The sequence below is a fragment of the Balearica regulorum genome, chromosome 13 (assembly GCF_011004875.1).
Source record: "Balearica regulorum gibbericeps isolate bBalReg1 chromosome 13, bBalReg1.pri, whole genome shotgun sequence".
Taxonomy (NCBI): Eukaryota; Metazoa; Chordata; class Aves; order Gruiformes; family Gruidae; genus Balearica; species Balearica regulorum.
In genome coordinates, this window is record NC_046196.1 from 18,699,525 (window position 1) to 18,717,153 (window position 17,629).

A 17,629-nucleotide genomic window follows, 5' to 3' on the forward strand; every position below is an offset into this window, starting at 1 on the left:
CAGCACATAGCCAAGTTAACTCAAAACTTGGCAGAAAAGCAATAGGTTTCACGCTGTCATATTGTAGCTACTTCATTTTACATTAATATTTTAAAATGTTAGTGGCTTCTACATCTGTGCACATTCCCAAATCTGTCTGTAAGCCTTAGACCCAAGAGCCACCATGCCTCATGGCCCCCAGTTCAGGGAACAGCAGGTGCAGGCTCGGTGTGAAGGCACTGTGATACGGTAGTGCTGCTGAGGATAGGCCAGCCAGGGGAGGCGGTCCTTTGCCTGCAAAGCAGCACCTTCCCCTTACACACCAGTCCCCTTCCAGACTTAGTACATTATTTTCCTCCCTTACATATGGCACATAAGACATACTCAGTGCACACTTCCTCGTTCTTTAGGGTAGGGCCAGTTCAAAGACACTGGATGCAACACCAGCTGAGCTGGAGGTTCGGTCCTTTCTGTGACTGAACCGAGCTCTTTTCATCCGGCAGTGCCCCAAGAGGGGACGCAAGCAGCGTTGTTGCTCTCAGGTTTCTGACTGATCAGAAAGCCTCTTGTTCTTTGCCTGCCCAAGCTCTCTGTGGGAGGGCACCTACACTCCACAGCCTTCTCACAAGAAGAGTCAGGGTTGAAGAGCTGTTTAGTGCACTGTTGTTACTCCGTATCCCTTCCAGTACTAGAGATCATCCATACTGTTCTAATTTTGGCATGGGGAACACCCAGAGCTTGGATGCCTCACTAGACTCCAGCATCTACTGCTACAACAGTGGACAGAGAAGCAGCAGTGGAGAGAGTGGCCTCTCCTGCTGGAGGTGTTCTCCCCTCTTTGTTAAAGGCAGCTCAGGCCACAATGTGTCAAAAACAGTTCTCCTGAGGCATGCATGGGTTGAGGCAGCCTCTTCGATGAGTAAAGCACAACAGTGTTTTCTCCAGATAATGGAAACATTCGTACCTTGACCGGAAACGTTTTCCTGAAATAGGTGTCCTGTCATCTACACACACGCACCATCTCTCTCCACTCACACTGACATGCACAAGGAGAAGGTCAAAGAGCACAGGTTTATTTTATATTATCCAGCATGTCCCTGAAATATGAATATTATACATGACAGAACTGCATGGCTTTCTAACATGTCCAATTTTTACCACATCTTAGAGATGTAACTGCACCTGCTGAAAAGACTACACCACCACCAGCTCCTCAACAACCCTCCCAGATGTGCCATCTGTGCAGCTGGTCTGTGCAGTTCCTGCCCTTTCATCAAAATGACCCAGGGTGCTAGTTCACTACTATTTCATAACACGACTAACTTTGGCCAAAATAGGTCCAGGTGTGCTCAGGGAAACAGTTCAGTTTGCTTCTATAGCAGGGGCAATAACCTCCAGGAGAGAGTGAGCAAGGAAGTGTGCATGAAGCCTCCTCCTCTAACCAGCACAGCTGCTGACAAAGGAGGCTGTATCTCTCGCCTTCTCTGAAGTTAATCCCAGCAGTTTAAAGCAGACTTGTGAAAAAAAAAAAAAAACAACCCCATGAATCTGAAGTTACTCTAAAAACGCTACTCCAAGGACACATTAGTTCCACTAGAGTCAAAGTATAAGCCAGACGCAATAGGTCGAGTTCTAGTCGAAGAGATTGCAGAGAAAGTAAGAGCTAATAATTCTTAATTTGGCGTAACATGACATTCCAACAGCTTCTGTCTCTCCTTCCAGTAATTGCATCTCGGCAGAGTACATATTAAAAAAAAATAATCATTGCACAAAAGACAGTTTCTGTTGGAAAAAAAAAATAAAAAAATAAAAAAAGCACCTTTCTTTGTAATAGTGTCATTCTGAAAACTGAAGATGCTTTCACTGAAAGGAAAAATATGCCGAACAAAACATGAAGGGGACAAAACCTCATTCATTCCTTATTTGTTTAAGAATTACTAAAAAGAAACATTTTTGCAGGAGGTTAAGGCAACAGTAATTTAGACAATAATAAATTGAGCATTGTCAGAATAACTATTCCATTGAATAAAAGAACTCTGGCAAGAAACTTTTCACATGGCATTCAACAGACATTCAAATAAATGAATGAAGTATGCAAGTTAAATTACTTCAAAAATAAAGACTTTCCAGCGGTTTACCATAATGACAACATTGTATAGAAAAATACAATAGCTCTTTGTAGCCTAAAAATTGTCAGTTTTATTTTACAAAGATGACTTCCAAAAGCATCTTGTCATGACAATCGAGTTTTGAGGAAAAAAACAACCTGTCATTTGATAAATAGATGAAATTAACTGTCATTAAAACCACTTAAGCACTCCTCCTTCCTGTTATCCTTCTCATCTCGGCAGTAACTGCTACGAAGATTTCAGGGAGACTCAGTCATTGATGGCAGGACCTAGAAAAGAAACAATTTTGCATAGTTATCATTCACATTTACAGCTTCTAGTTATTGTATTTCACTAACCTGCACTTAATTGGCTTCCTTCTGCCACCGGCATGAGCACAATGGACCATCTACTTCATACAAATCACCACTCACTGCTGCAGTCACATCTTATACCATGAAAACATTGTGGTGATTGCATCCTATCACATTAACAGTGCACACAAAGGTAAGATTAACAAAGTCCTGTTATCCACCAACTATGAATTGCTAATACCAGCCAGTGCATTAGCCAGCAGGAATCACACATTACTCACTATCACGCAGTTCATTACTTATGGGACATGGTTGAACTCGAAACCGGTAGATTTCTCTGTAACTTCTGGAAAATAAACCACTTGTCCACAGAAACATACCACCAAAATAAGTGAAGGACCAGATGCAACAGTTACAACAGAATTAGTGAAGAAGAAAACTACAACTGCGTGTTTTCCAAAAGAACATGATACAAAATGTTTGATTAAGCAGGCAGCTTCTTTAAGAGGAAAGGAGGGCATGGGTTGGCCAAAGAAAAAGACCTGAGCCTTGCATAACCAGACTAATTCCCATGCATCCCCAGAAGGCTGTGTGCATGGCAACCCCACTTCCAACACACAAAGTAATTAATTACATTCCCACATTAAAGCTACCATGGCACACCTCCACCTTGGCAGATTTCTAACTGGCTTTGATCTTTCCCATCTTCCTCATGCCAGGTTCCTCAAACCAACTGGCCCTCAGTGACAGCTGAGTTTTTAATGCCATACAACACCTTGATGCACACGGGTTTTGCCCTTTTTTCCACCTTTTGCTAGACCACACTGCCATTTAGTCACTGCACTAACAACTACACTTTCTTCCACTACACTGCAGCTGTACACCTACAGACATGGCAACAGGAAACGAGGGTCTTCATGCCTACAGGAATGTAGCTGCCTTTTTGGATAGCAACTTGCATCCTTTTTCATGCTGAGGACAGAGCATATGGTCCTTTGAACGGACATCAAAATAAATATGACAGGTCAGTGCAATCATCACACTGAATGAATTCAAATGATGCCATATCTAAAATGAAATGTGTGCACATAATAAAGATTCAAATGACAAAAAAATCCCCTACCCTTTATCCCTCTCTGAATTATTTATGAATTCTGCAACTCCAGCTGTTGCCACCAGCCCAAGGACACTACTTCATTTTGGGAATGACACTTCATATTAAAAGCTAAGTTAACAAAACCGAACAAAAAAGGACACTGTGGACCCTCCTTAAAGGCCACAGAAAAGCATCTTTTCCCAGCATTTACAAAGGAAAATAATCAACAATCAATTCAGTTTACGTTTCTCAACTTGTTTCCGTAATTCCAGACATAGATTTCAACACTCATGCATTGTCAGCCATGCCTTTTTAACCATTGCAGTTAGGCAAGACTGTCAAAGTGTCGCGGATCCTCCTCGTATTTTTTTAGGGTTATCTCCCTCTAACAGTTCACCATAAACCATATGCTACCATACCAAAGACTGTGATACTACTGGCGCTCAAGTTAGTGAAATAATATGGTTATTCCAAGAAAATGTGAATATTCTGCATATATGGAATTGCTTTTGATAAAAAACAATTATTGTTTCTTTTTAATTTATGAACAACAATTTCAACACGTGCAATTTAGGCACAAAGAATTGGTTTCAACTAGCCATGACATTTAGATTAGCAAATTCTACATAGTACTACCCACCCACTTATGGGCTGCTCCGATTCAGGTTCCATCGCATATTAGTTCTTAGATTTGAAGCAAACAAATTGAGGACGGGAAAGGCTTAACCAGTAAGCACGATTTCCATCACTTACATTTACATGCCGCCCCCCATCCCTTCCATCAATTAAAACAAGTTCATAGTTTATCTGTAGAGCAGAGAACACAGAGGCAGAATAAATAGGAAAAAAATCTCAAACATAAAAATTAAGAAGAATCAACCATTGGTTTTGGTTGCTAACTTATTCATAGTGGAATGTGACAATTAAATAGGTATAGAGATCTGAACTGTTACACAAAAACACCCACACCATTAACCATCTTCCTACTACAAGAACATACTGAGACACTGTCTTCATGTCAGGCCTGAAATGACTCAAAATTTGCAAGTCTCCAAGTGTCGAGGAATACCAACAACCCCAAATATTAGCCTTCATGGTTTACCAACAGCCACAAAGATTACTCTGTTCTTACCTGTGATCTTCATTTCACAGTGTTTTCTGCTTTTACTTTTGCCTAACTGAACAGCAGTTAGGTTTATGTTCTAGGAGATCCCAAAGACACAAGAACTTTTAACTGATTAATGATTTGGGGTTGTTGTTTGTTTGGGTTTTGGTTTTTTTTCTCCTCCATAGTCACCTGAAAGCAGACTAGCAATTGTAGCAGTTCTACACTAAAAGGAGATGTGTGAATGAACTTAAAAGCTTCCCAGATACCATGACCAGAAAGCTCCAGTATCACCCACAAAGCTTGCAAGCCATTTGTCAGCTTCCTGCAGCTGAGAACACACCATTTGCCATTAGTGCCAAGCACATAGTTCAGGCCTGAACCAGAATGCCAGGCAGGCAGGCATTTCACAAGCAAACTCGTCTTTGGGAAAGGCAGCAAAGCACGAGATGTTACCTGTCTTTGCAAGTGAAATAAGCCAATGGCTTGCAAGCAGAGCCCACTTTGGTTTAGCTGTCAGCAGCACCTCCAGCAGTGTCTGCTTTTGTTCAGTGTGGTACCACTGAGCTCATGCAGTGTTATTCAAGAAAAGGAGATGTAGTTCAAACAAACGTGTATTTGCCCTTCAGTCTGCATCAGAACTGGCACCCAGCCCTGAACAGTCTCCTTCTTCCTCGCTACTGTGGGAAACCTACCGAAAGAGGACCTTCCCTTCCCATCTCCTGCTGCTGGCCAAAAACCCAAAAGGGACAGAAACAATGAGAAAAGGCAGAGAACTTGGGATGTGCAGAATACCACTGAGCAGTTAAACGTTATCAGTTGAACCTTAATATCCAAGAGCCCCAAATTCTCCTGTTGTCACTGCTATATATTTGAGGTTATTACTCCCTCACCATTAACAATTCTCCAATATTTTGCAAATCCCAGGTGTTACATATGCACAAACCCTCTCAAAACTACAATTATTTACAGTTGTAACCCGCTCAAATGTACATCACATTTTTTCTGAAACCTAACAAATTAAAACAAGGAACATCTCTTGTATTCCAGGGTTGCCATTTAACTCTCAATGCCACAGGTTCTCAAGTGCCTCCTGAAATACTTTCTAGCTGTGCTAAAGGAATGACATTTGGAAAAATCACCTGTGTGCTGACAGAAAAACATCCTTCTGAAGATTTTTCACAAGCTAGTTGGATGCAATTGAAGTCAGTCCTCAGAAAATAAGGAAAGTCGTCTTCGTGCCCAAACATGCTCACTAAAATGCTTCCGGCTATGACATTATTTCATAATTGACACATTATACACAAACATCTTAAGAAAGTATCTTTTTGCGTATGACTGGATTACACAGCTATTTATACCCAGTGTTTTCGCAGAGCCTTCCCAATGTTGCACAATGCTCTCAAATACAAATGACAAATTGACCCTTTCAGATGATTTTTTTTTTAGCGTTCAATATTTTTAATGTTAAAAAAATTGTACCTCAACATGGTCTTTAATCTAATCCTTACCCTGAACAACTGAAGTACATCTGTATTAATCTATTAGATGCTTTTCCACACCACACCTATGGCACTGCATAAATTACTGTAATTTAAATGAATTACCATTTGAAAATTCTCATTTAGTAAGAAACATGCAGTGTTACAAGGCACTAGAAAGAAAAATGTGCACTACGGTAACTAAGTTTTATAACACAGTATATCTAGGTTCTCATAAACCAGCTATTCTAAATTGTTAAAGGACAAGAGTATTAGACCGATCACATAGAACACACATCAATATGTCCGAGAAGTCAATAATATGAAATTAAATCTACAGTTTATTTAGATACATTTCCATGCCCATATATGCAGAATCCGCTTTAAAAATGCCATTAGGCTAGCTGAAGAATATTACTGCAAAAGACATTAACACCAATAGTAATTCTATCTCTGCCCTCAATAACTTGCGTTTTTCTCTTTCAACATCTGATCTGCTGAAATGCATTGAAGAAAAAGAACTTGAGGGAAAAAAAAAAGGAAAAAAAAACCCAAACAGAAAAAACCCCCAAGTTCTTTTGTTACATTATTCTGCATATTCCTACTGTTTAAGGATGACTTGTTTAAGACTGCACGTTTCAACTACCTAACAGTAAAGAATGAAAAGCTTCTTGCTACAAGCTAAAAAGAAAGTCTTTACCATGCTCCTTGAAGAGCTCATTTTCACATTACTCAGGCTTCATTATGCTGAATCAATATTCGTTTAGTCGCTGGGGTTATTGACATATTTTAAAATAAAAGTATACCCTTCAGCTACTGCACTCATTACGGGTAATTTGTCTTGTCAGGGAGCAGGGAATATTATCCCAGTCTTTCAGGGGCTGACAGCCCATGGAAATACCTCCCCTTGGTTACAACTGTAAATAATTTTAAGGTAAAATATTGAAAAATCAATGACTGTTTCCTGCAATCTGTCACAAACAAATCAATCATAATCTGCACAGCCAGAGAGTATGATTTGAAGGAGATGAGAGCAGATGTAATTCTTGGCTGGAATCTCTCATTTCAAAATCACTTCACATAATGGTGTCATCATTTAAACACTTAGCAGTCACTGCAACTGCCACTCATAACATCTAGTTGGACAAAACCGCAAGGAAGAGGAGGAGAAATGCCATTGCTGTTATGTAAACAAACGCTTTATTTAAATGGTTGCAACATTTAGCAAATTTCACAGATATAAGAGCTAGACTTATCTATCCATGAAAGTCCAGGATGCTTTTCTTTCTCAATGGAAGACTGTCTATAAATTAGCCCCTCAAAAGAGCATTTTAAAACAAAACTGGGCTTCACAAACCATGAGCAATAATAGCTGGTACTAATACTATTTCTAAAAATATTTCAATTTCATTCACTCCAAATTGCTCATAACAGAATTACGCATCAAATTCTCAAGAGATTAAGAAAGCAGAATTGTCTGAGGTACCTTTGTCTTTTTAAGAGCAATAAGGATTTCAATGCTTCTTTGTCCTCTACATATTACATTTCACATCCAATTTTCATTAAGCACACACCAACTCAACTTTAGTGCAGGTAACCGCTGCAGAGTACAAGGGAAAGAAAGTCATAACCTACATAAATTAGTTGATAATATATTTTCAACTTGCACTCAAAGAGATTAACTGTTGTATATGGAATTACATTTGTATAAAGGATCAATTTATACATAAAGAATTAACTACTGTGCAGTCAAAATGCTATAAACTGATCTTTGTAAGTGTGAATCATTTGTGTAAAACTAATCTATTTTTATAGAGTAACACTAATGCTTGGACTGAAATTATTTCCTCATTTGCCCCCCCACCTCACCCCAGACTACATTTTCACCCTGACACCACAGTGTTCGAGAGACTTCTGTGCAGATCAGTCAAGACAAAAAAGCAACAGACGGGCTGAAATTGTTGTGCAACTGCAACTGTGGGCCTAAGCCTGCATTCCTTGCACAAACAAAATTTGCAAACGCTCATGGAGTGTTTCATTCTGGAGTCTATAATTTGAGCTCTTAATCTTTAATGTGCAGAGCCTGTTATCACATACTCATTTTAATCACATTAACCTTACCAACTCGTATTTCTGAATATTTATCTCAATTGTAAGACTAAGAAAAAAAATGCAATCAAAAAGATGAAATTATTTTCTCTTTTCTTGAAAAAAAAACCCAACAAAAAAAACCCTTAATACTTTTTTTTAAAAATGAAAGAATAGGGCATATTGTACATCTAAGTAAACCTCTCCAAGGTTTGCCTTCCTTTAAAGCAGGCTTTAAGTCTCTTTATCTTCTACATGGAAAACACACATCTCTAACTCTTTATTGATACACATCAAAACCACTATTGTTTGTAGCAGCTGGACAGATTCTCTTTCTTAGCAAAATAAACTATTAAAAAACCCAAAACCAAAGTCTTAGCCCAGAAGAAACAGTTACTGCCTTAGAGGCTAACTAAGTGTAGGAAAACTGCAAACACCAGCCGTGAAGTGAATCAGCTTATCCTGGGGAAAGGCCACTCTATTGTGAAAGGAAGCGGGAGGAGGCAGAGGGTGAGTAATCGCTAAAAACAAGAGTAGCTCCTAGAAATGAGTTGCAGCACCTCACTTTTTCCCTGGATGAGATCTATAATGAAGCTATCTGCTAGAGACACAGCCTCAGGCTCATCAGCCCTTTTAAAGCTCCTCCCTGACCAAGCAACACTCACAGAGGGAAGACCCTGCTTACTACAGGAAGCCATTCTGGGAGGGAGAAGCGATGTGCTATACTGAACGTGCCGGCATCTTTCCCCAGTGCCATTCCCCTGAGCCAGGTTGTTATTTCTCATGACAATCACCTAATTAGATGGGTCAAGAATCACAGAAGACAGAAGAGATCCATTCTTCCTACATGCCAGTTCTCTTATTTGTAAAAATTAAGGCAATGACTCTTCTCCTCCATTGTAAGGCACTTAATAAATGTTAATAATAATAAAGTCAGGCACATCTCCCAGACAACACTGTCAGATCTTTTCTTGCAATATTTGAGAACTATTGGGCTCAGGAGAGAGCTCTCACAAGATCCACACAGAAAGACACACAAATTCTGTCCTTGGATGCAAGAGGTCACAGAGGGCTGCACCACAGCAGACACTTTGCAACCGCTCCCTGACAAGGGAAGGCTTACGAAGAAAGAGCAACACGTGCTGTGGCACTACAGATGTTTATGGAGACCTCACGGGTCAGCACTAGGAGTACTATTTTCTGCTGGACAAAGCATTAAGATGCTGTAACAGCTAAGAGGACTGTGAAGTCTTTCTGGTTAAAACATTGAACTAACTTCAATTTCTTGAATGAAAAGGTATTGTTCTTCATTCCATCTTTCTCAAGAAACAAAAGAACTACAGGCTATGGAAAGAACTGAAAAAAGGCAAGACACTGGCTTAAATTAAAAAAAAAAAAAAAAAAAAAAGAGTAGTATTTCCTCTAGTAGCCACCTTCTTGATTTACTGCTCTCACTCATAATGTTCATTTAAGTCACTAGTATATGTTCATTTATTTAATGCAGCTCCACGTGATCACTGAACAATAAAGCAGTGCAAATATTAGATCATGCACTATTACTGATATTACACTATTATCAATACTTTACCTAATGAAGTTTATAAAGTCTTTGTGTTTGGGTGTTACGGAAAGAAGAAGAATCCTGCTTTGAAAGAGTTCCTGCCTTCCAACTCTGTTCTTCCCTACTTCAGCATTGCTTAGGCCAGTCTCACTGAGCTCATCTAGACAGGAGAAGAAGAAAAGAAAAAAGAGCGTACTTACTACGATGTTCATCATCTGCACTACGTGATGTTCTTAACAGAAACAGGACTAAAGCTGATGTATCTGGAAACTGATTCTGCATTTTGTTAGAGACAGAACCCAGCACCACAAAGGAAAGTGCCACTACTGTAATGCCTTACTTAATGAGTCATAACATAGACAAAACGAATTACTTACTATTAACTCTGAACAGGACTTAATACGGTGACAAAGAGCTGCAAGCCCAGATTCATTCTGTCTTTGTACAAGGTCTCTTCCTGTACTCAGGCAGGTACCAGACATGACGGACTGTTGGATTCATTTTCCCCATCACGGACCTTGCTGTTTCTGCTCCTGAGTGCATTCTATAAAGACAAAAAATGGACATTTGGAGAACAGGGAAATGGAACAAAAAGATAGTGTTTGTCACTAATTTAAGACAGCAGGTTTCTCCTACAAACAAGGATTACAGATTGAGCTATACAAGGGTTTCTTCACCCTTGCCCGTTTGTTAAATCCCACAGACACTGCGTTAGCACCACATCCCACTGGATGGTGTTCAATTCTGTGTTTTCTAAGAGGCGCAACATAAACAGGTGCATATGGAAATCAAAGATCTGTGGAACATGGAAATTTAATGGCATTTGGTTAACGAATCAGTAATAGCATTAATAACTTGCTTTTGCTCTAAAGCACAACAGTCTAACAAATTATGTGAGTATGGACACCAATTTAAATCTGAACATTTCTGAGAAAAGCAGAGGGTTCCGCTTAGGTAAACAGAGGCACAGAGGTTACATGACCAAATCTGGGTCACAGGATGTGCCAGAAACTGAACAAGAAAATAAGCTCAGGATTCCAGATTCCTATTCCCTTTCCTACTACCAAGTCTTATACTGGCTGAGGTGGTGATGGGAAAAGTCTCTCAGCCATTCCACAGCCTCCTCTCAGACAACTATCTGGGTGACCCGGGTTTCAGTTTTACTTAGGGACACAGTAGCACAGTTTATACCACAGAGAGTATCAGCTGAATTTTAACTGCAGCAAGAAATTAAATACTGAAACAAACTTAAGCAAAAGCAATGAGCAAAAAATGCCTTAAAAATAACTTTTGAAACTTAGGCTCTACAGAGCTGTCCCCTTCCCAAGGGACATTCATGGAACCTAATGCCTACAGAAGCTGGGAGAGGCTAAGGTCCTCCTCCCTAGACAACAGCCAGGAAGTCAGCATAAACAAAGTAATTCTTGCACCTTCAATATCATAAAGAAGTTGTAGGCACCTTTTTATAATGACAGAGTATTCTTAATAAAAGCTTCAAGCAGTTTTTATAGCTGCATATTATCCAATGAGACCAGTAATAAACAGCACTGTAGCATTATTTAGTGCAACTCCAATACGCCAAGAGTCACAACCTCGGTTTTATTTATCACACAGGCTAAAATGTTAGCTCTTGGCTTTACAGTAGCAGACAAGCCTGTAGCTATTTCATCCCAGCACACTGCCATCTGGATATTGATACTTTGCTACGGGATATGAAAGAAGAGCATAGTTACCTAATACAGCTTAATTGAAAACAGAGGACCTACATATTATACCGTGCATTATTCTATACAAAATTAAATCTGAAGGGCATGAAAAGTTCCATAGATGTCAGCAGAGAATATTTCAGAGGTAAATGCTACGTTCTTGATCTGCAATAGAAATGCTGAGCAGTACTGTGAAAAAGATGAGCTTACGAAAAGAAAAAGCTAGTTTTCGCTCTGTTAAAAAAAAAAAAAAAAAAGAGCTCAGGAAGATGCATCTCCTTCGGGAAAAATAGGAGAGTGATCAGTCACAAATTTATTAGTATAGTAAAGTCTCTGTTACAATGATCCACATTCACCTTGAAAGGTCCGACTGGCTTGGTTTTTTCCTCAAATAATGATTTATATTTTAAAAAAATTCTGGCTCTACAAATATATTCACTTCAATCTGCAGAAAACAGTTTCAAGAATCATTCGCATCTGCATTATCCACATTAAGGAACAGAAACTAAAAAGCGCTAATATTAAGAAAAATTAGAAATTATGAACCGGTAAAAAGAATTCTTTCGGTGTAAGGCTAGAAAGGCTACCTGGCTTTACGTTTCTCCTGAGAGAGGTAATGCTGAGCTCTCATACCAATCATAAGGTATGTAAGTAAAGCAGATATAACACAAACCCTTTGGAACACGACACTGCTATTAGAAGTCACCCACCTCTAATACCCACACTGGAGGCCAGATTCCAGCTACGGGAGCTCCCACCACGCTGCAGCGCCTGGGAATTTGCCACCGTACAGAAAGCTACGGGTACGTGCACGTCCCATAAAATGGCACAGCCATCCTTCCCGCTGAGGCGCTTCTCTTTCACAATACGAGTCAACTAACAGTAGATGTGGCTGGCTAAGTGAAAAACTTGTTTAGACATGAAAGAGAGCATTTTTCATTTTTTCCACTAAAGTCACCATTAGGAGAGTCTATTTTCTGTATATGCCTGTGGAACCGTAAGCAAAATAAACCGTAAAGACATTCTTAACTTAGTCCATATTATGCCAACAAATTCAAGCAAATTGTGCTAGTTAAGTTAATTACAGGAAACTTCAAGGAAACTGAAATACAGTTTCAGGTTCTCCCATGATACTGTCAAGATCTCTGGAGTTACATGTTCAATACAATAAGTACATGCTTAAAAGGCTTGCCAGCTGCACTTCTGTGTATGGTTTTATTCCACATACTAAACAGGTTTGCTGGTGCAATTTAAAAAAGGACTGAGACTGAAAATCAGGTTTCTTTTAGCAGACAAAAAGTGATTTTATATAGAAAGGCTTGCTGAGAAAAACAAAAGTCTCTCTAAGCTACCTAATACCTAATTGCTAGGCACAGAAGAGTTATTCTAGGTGTTCATGAGTTTACACCTCAGTCTCAGACCGCACACACAGAGAGTGTTAACAAGTAGAGTCTCAGGCAAAGTACATGGAGGCAGAAGAAAGAGCAGAGACGTGAAGGGTGCTCTCCCGAGACCATTCACCTAGGCTAGAAGCCACCAAACACCAGCACGTACTGACCCTGTAACTCCCATGACTTCATCCTGGGGAAGCCAGCAGCAACACGCACACAAGTATCTGCAGGAAAGCGCCCCTAAGTTTTACTGTCGATGCTTCAGCCAATATATTAGATGCGTTGTTTTAGCTCTTGCTCAGCTAATAATGTATTGATTTAACGTAGAAAAACACAGGCCCCTCCCTCCTCTTTGCACACTAGTTAGTTTTACTTCCACAGTAGTGCGAAGGTGAGAAAAGGAATTTTTTTTTTCTCTTCATGCTTAATTAAAAAGATCAATATTCACTCATACTAAGAACAGAACAAAATAGATATGAATTGTTAATACTTTTAAATACACTATATGAAACACCTCTTAGCAGATGTTTCCAGCAGCAATTTCCACTACCATCCAAATATTTTGTTTATAGGGACAGCTTTAAACAGAACAGAGTATCTGGGAGGGAGGATTATATTATTATTAATATTATTATTTGTTTTCTTTTTTTTTTTTTAAAGGATTCCTTTTAACATCACATACAGATCTCTTGGTAATATATTCACAAATTGAAGTGGAGAAACAAATTATTCACTAAGTGTCTAAGGTCAGGTATTCTGATAAAGAAATATCAAAAAGGTTTTCTCAAAACAGCCTCCTTCTCATCTACCCCTGTAAAAAGAAAAAAAAAAGTTGAAATGATCTCCTAATGCATCTCCCTTCATAATTCATGCCGAAAGATGACATTTTCTCAGGATCTTAATTAAGATAATGATGAACACCTGTGTCGGCATTCTTTGGCAAGACAGCATTATCCATCATAATCTTTTAAGTACTCTCAAAAAAAACCCAACAAAATTGTGTGACGGAACCAATCTGCCGCCTCTCCTTGCACTAAGTTTTACATCTCAGACACACACAAGAACAATTAGATCTTTAAAGACTGCAATAAAAGTGGGATCGTTAGATTTTTAAAGTTTCAACAGAAAGTAGCTATTAAAGTAATTAAATTAAGTTGTATCATACCCAAGATACCTAAGTTTAACTCCATCCCCTACAAGCCACCTGCAACGAAACCACTTACAGTTAGAGCCTACCAACGGCTGTACTTTTAAAATACAGTTTGCCGTTATTTTCAAGATCACCCTGCCTCTTTTTCCCTTCCTGGAAAGAAAATATTCACAGCTGATCCCTACTATATGTTCATGCACTAATTTATTAAGCTATTTTACACTGTATCACATATGCTTGCACACCCTAAATGAAATTATGCAAATGAAGTCAGTGTAGAAAAACAAATATGCAAGTTCAAGTATTGCTGCATTTCAGGTCTGCACGTTTTGTGCAGTCATCTCAAATCCAAGTTCCCCTCATGTCAAAAACCCTACTGGAGTCCGACTACTAAAGTAAGCAAAGACTATTTTAAACAGCTTTGCAGGACCAGCCCATCAGACTGAAGGCTATATAAATAATGACTTTATTTATTTATACAAGCTGAATTTAAAGTCACAAGCCTTAATTTAAATAAAGCGAAGAGTACACAGCCAGCCTGTAAATCCTACCCATCATTAAGTAAGAATTGAATGGCAAATGTTTCTTTTATTGCATTAACAGTTTAGCTTCCAAGAAATTACGACAAAAATATACGACATACAGAATTTTAATATCAACTTGTACTTAGATCGTTTCACTGGCAGCTGTAAAGCAAACAAACACGTGGTACCAGGAACCTATCCGTACCTTCAAATGTACATACCTTCAATAAATTGAAGAGAAGCAGCAAATGTATCCTCAAGCCCCACATTTGTTAATAGAACTGGTAGAACTACAGAAACAGGAGTCTTGAAACAAACTTATTTCCCTTTAATCAAAGAGTTGAAAAGTCCTGCAAAGCAGATTAGTCTTAGGCTTTCACATTTTAATATGCTTCTATCGGAGGAAAAAGTTGCTGTGACCAGTCATTCAGTAGAGCTATCAATGAGCAAATAAAGCAGAAAATAGAGACATCCTTAAGAAATGAGTCTCAAATTTGATATAAAGTGAAGGTGACAACCACAGCAATAGAACTATAAACTAAACTAAATGTTTCAATATCTTGAAGAATTATCTACAGTTCTTTTAAATCTGCAAAGAATATAATAGTGGCATAATGCAGGGAGAGTGTCGGTTTGATAGACACTTACAATCCTGGTGGCATAAGAGTCCTACCGCTACCGTTTATTAATCAGCTCTGGTATTATGTTGCAACGCATGAAAGTATGCATGAACTCGCCACGGTTTCCAAAATGTACGCCTACAGAAGCAAGATTAGTAGAACATCAGAAATAAAGAGGGTAATTTTACATGACATTAAGCTTACCTCCTCCTCAAAAAAAGTCAGATGTCATGGGAAGATGGTTAAAACTTCTGCTTCTCTCTACAAAGAAATGGGCAAGGAAAAGCGGTTACTCATTCCACTCACATATAAAATGAACGTTAAACGTATCAAACTTTACCAGACGATATCTCACTCCTCGAACAAGGGGTACTGTCAGAGGGTTATGACAGAAGCGCTTTTGAGCTGAAAAAGAAATGCGGCGCTTTAGAGCAACAGCTAAAATTAACCCAGGGACAAGTATCAGTGACACCGTGCAGCTGAAAACTGATGAAAGTGCACACCTGTGTGGATTGAGCATGTAAGAGTGTGCGATCCGGTGGCAGACCCTTCCCGGTTACCGGAGACAGAACCCAACGTGGATTTTTAAAGAGAGAAAACACCGTACGCTTCCACGTAAAAATCACTAACATGAAATAAAAGGGGGAGGGAAGAGAACAGAGGAGAAAGGGGGGAAACGCCAGACAAAGCGCTGCTCGGCAGCGGCACCGAGGAGGGTGCCGAGACCCGCCCCGCCTCGCCGGGCTTCCGTACGCCGCTCCCGCGATCGCCGCCTCACCGCGGGGCCCGGCACGGACGGCGCGCCAGCGCCCTCCGGTAGGGCGCGGGGGGACACCGGCGCCGGGACCGCGGCCGACAGCGGCTCCGGCGCCGCCGCCTCCCCGGGAGCGCCCGCTTGCCCGCCCGCTTGCCCGCCCCTTGTCCCCGCCAGCTACGGGGCTCGGCAGCCGGCACGGCCGCCCCCGCGCGCAGGGCAACGGCGATACCCGCCCGGCAGGGGGCGCCCCAGCGCGGCGGGGCAGCGTCGCCACAGGCCCCCTGAAGCCCCGCCGTCCGGCCGCGCGGCGGGAGACGCTGCCGCCCCGCTTCCTCACCTCGCCGGCCGGGGCGGGGCGGCCCGCAACCGCCACGGGCCGGGCTGAGCCCGACCGAGCTGGGCCGGGAACCGGCCGCCTCGGCCCGCAGCGCCTCCGCGCGCCGTCCTGTCAGCGCCGCTTCCGGACTCCCCAGCAACGGCGCCGCGTGCCACCACCGCCCCTCCACACCCCCTCCTCCGCGTGCTGAGGGACAGTTCCGCAGGCCAATGGAAGAAGAGGAGGACCCACCGCCCGCAGGAGGGCAGCCAATGATGCGCCGGGAGGGGCGGGGGCGGGACTGGCGGGGCCACGGCATGCTGGGTAATGTAGTGCGGGCCGCGCCCGCCCCGCCGCCCCCGGCCCTGCCGTGCTCTCCCCCGAAGACACCGGGGAGAGCGCTCTCTGCCCGCCCCGTCCCTCCCCACCGAGGCGCCACCGCCCCCCCTCCTCGGACCCGCAGCGAGGCTGACCGGGCAGGCTCAGCCTGTGCCCCGCCGTTTGGCTGGGGGGCTGTGGCCGCTGCCGCCGGGCAAAAACCCCAGAGGGACGGAGCGGGGCGGCGTCGGTGTCACCTCCCCGGCGTCCCGGAGAGCTCCTGCCCCGCCCCGCCCGTTTTAAAGCACACACCACCTCCCCGTCGCGTCTCCGCGTCCTGCCCGCTGGGGCCAGCGGCGAGAGGAATTAGGGCTGGGAGATGCAAAAGTTACAAGATTAAAAAAAAAAAAAAAAAAGATAAATCTAATTATATCGTGTCCCCCCGGGAATGGCCCGTCGGGTCCCGGGTGGCCGGGGGCGCGACGGCGGGAGCAGCGCCTTGCCTCAGCCGCGAGGGAAAAAAAGCGAGGAGGGAATAAATCGGGATATGTTCCTGTTGGGAAATGTATCTGGTGGAATCAAAGGAGATTACATCTCCTGATCGGGGCGGATTTACCCCGGTTCATATGGTTTTAATCTGCTTTCGCCTCGACCCTGTTATGAGTCGGGGAGGGGGAGGATACCCGGGGTACCGCTTCGATCCGCGGGCAGACCCGCATTCGGAGCCATTTCTGCCGACCCGTCTCCGCCCCCGCCGCTCCCCTCCGGCTCCCCCTTCTCCCGGGACCGGCGCCCCGCTCACGGCCCCCCGAGCCCTCCGCGAAGCCAAACCCCACTCCTCGCCGCGCCCCGGGCACCCCCCGCCGCAGCTCCTCTCGCACAGCCGCCGCAACAGGTCCGGCGGCGGGGCGGCCCCGGCGCGTCCCCCCGTCCCGACCGGCCGCGCATCCCGGTGCTGCGGGACCGGACTGGGCTGCGGCGCGCCGCTTCCCCGCCGAAAATCACTTTTTTTGTTTCGAAAAGAAAAACTAACACCATCGCCCCCCCCATCCCCCCCGTATATTCCACCTCCAGTGATTTAGTGGAGGGAGGGGCAGGGGGCAGAGAGCAAGAGG

General features: G+C 42.5%; 1 long non-coding RNA gene across 1 annotated transcript; it reads right to left on the bottom strand.

The window, feature by feature from the left end:
• Window positions 1-2,158: 2,158 nt before the first annotated feature.
• LOC142603663 (uncharacterized) lies at window positions 2,159-16,374 on the bottom strand. Its single transcript, XR_012837552.1, has 5 exons — window positions 16,218-16,374; window positions 15,328-15,384; window positions 10,110-10,276; window positions 9,760-9,892; window positions 2,159-2,377 (listed from the first exon to the last, which is right to left on the bottom strand). It is a non-coding gene; the product is annotated as an uncharacterized LOC142603663 (long non-coding RNA).
• Between the last annotated feature and the right edge of the window lie 1,255 nt (window positions 16,375-17,629).